The sequence below is a fragment of the Echinops telfairi genome, unplaced genomic scaffold (genome assembly GCF_000313985.2).
Source record: "Echinops telfairi isolate 266 unplaced genomic scaffold, ASM31398v2 ScPeMD7_70;HRSCAF=299, whole genome shotgun sequence".
Lineage (NCBI taxonomy): Eukaryota > Metazoa > Chordata > Mammalia > Afrosoricida > Tenrecidae > Echinops > Echinops telfairi.
In genome coordinates, this window is record NW_022103968.1 from 54455318 (window position 1) to 54456971 (window position 1654).

General features: G+C 40.0%; 1 pseudogene; it reads right to left on the minus strand.

Moving 5' to 3' along the window:
• Positions 1–935: 935 nt before the first annotated feature.
• On the minus strand, positions 936–1421 carry LOC105978434 (annotated as a pseudogene).
• Between the last annotated feature and the right edge of the window lie 233 nt (positions 1422–1654).

Genomic DNA, 1654 nt, shown 5'->3' on the forward strand with positions numbered 1-1654 from the left:
AGATGTCGGACAGTGCAAGATGTGACAAAATAATAATTTATAAATTATCAAGGGTTCATGAGGGAGGTGGGGAGCAGGGAGAGAGGGAAAAAATGAGCTGATGCCAGGGGCTTAAGTGGAGAGAAATGTTTTGAGAATGAGAGCAGTGAATGTACAAATGTGCCTTACACACTGATGTATGTATGGATTGTGATAAGAGTTGTATGAGCCCCTTATGAAATGATTTAAAATAATAATAATATATAATAAGGGTTCCTGGGGGATAAGGTGAGGGAGGGATGGGACAAGGAGGAGCTGAAATCAAAGTGTTCAAGAAGAAAATGTTTTGAAACTGGTGGTGATAGGAATTGTAAAATTATGCTTGATCTAACCAAATTATGAATTGTCATCTCTGTAAGAACTCCCAATAAAATAATTTTTTTAAAAGCCAGAATTAAAAAAAAAAAGCCAGAATAATCATTGGCCTGCTGCCATTACTGGTAGTGATGTGCTTCAGGGGGAGACAGTGGGTGCATGAGTGAGTGCTAAAGACCCACAACAGACAAAGAATCACTTGAAGACAAACTGGAATTCCATATTGGGTCATATACAATATTAGAACATTCCAAGTTATTTAATGCCTGAAAAACAGGTTGTAAGCTTAAAAAAAATTCCTCAGCAGGAACAAGATTCAATATTTATTAGACTTTGAAGTTGAGAAAACACCACTCATTGGTTTCCAGAACACTGGAGGGGGTGGGAAAGAACCCCACAAAACACAAAAAAAAATAAATCCAAGCTTCTTGACCTTCCACCATTCTCTAGAATATTAAGCCCAAGGCACCTTTGGCTACTTGCAGGGATGTATTTTCTTCCTATTCTGTGTAAATAAATACTTTCTCCGTGGGACACCAGCAGTTTCGCTTCTTCAACTCTCTCCTCATCACAGGCTATGTTTAAGTGTCCTTGGCTGCTGCTCGGTGCATTGCAGTAGTTTCAAAATGATCCTTAGCAGCTGGATTAGCCTCACCTTCTAATAACATAATAGCAATCCATGCCTGTTTTTTGAAGCTGCAGTAATACAGAGGAGTGTAGCTCCTCTTCGACAGCATTCACTTGAGCACATTTTCCCAGAAGAGCCTTTACAATCTTGTCCCGGCCCAGCAGAATCAGCAATATGAAGAAGAGACCAACCTGCATCCTCCTAATCATTCACTGGCACTCCAAGTTGCAGCAAGAATGAAATTATTTCCATATGCCCCACAGAGCATTCCCAGTGTAATGCTGTTCATGTAGCCAGGAATTTATTGGCCAAGATCCTTCAACTCCTCCAGCTTCCCATTGTAGGCCAAATTGTAAACCACCAGTTTAGACAACCCACCCCCACTCCATTTTGTTTTCCTCAAGAGTTCAGTGAAGTCCGCACTAGGGCAATTTCTCATGTTTTTACAATCATAATGAAACTTACTAACAGTCACTCATAACTGAGCAGCACCTTTCCTCGCCTTCTCTTACTCAGGCACATCAGGAAAAAAGTTGTTTGTTGTGAGTTACAAACACACAACACACAACTGGATCTTCTTGTTAGAAGATCCAGTTAATACAAGAAGACCACATTTGTAAAGAGCCCATTTGCAAATAAGGTCACATTCACAGATTCATAGGGGTAAAATTA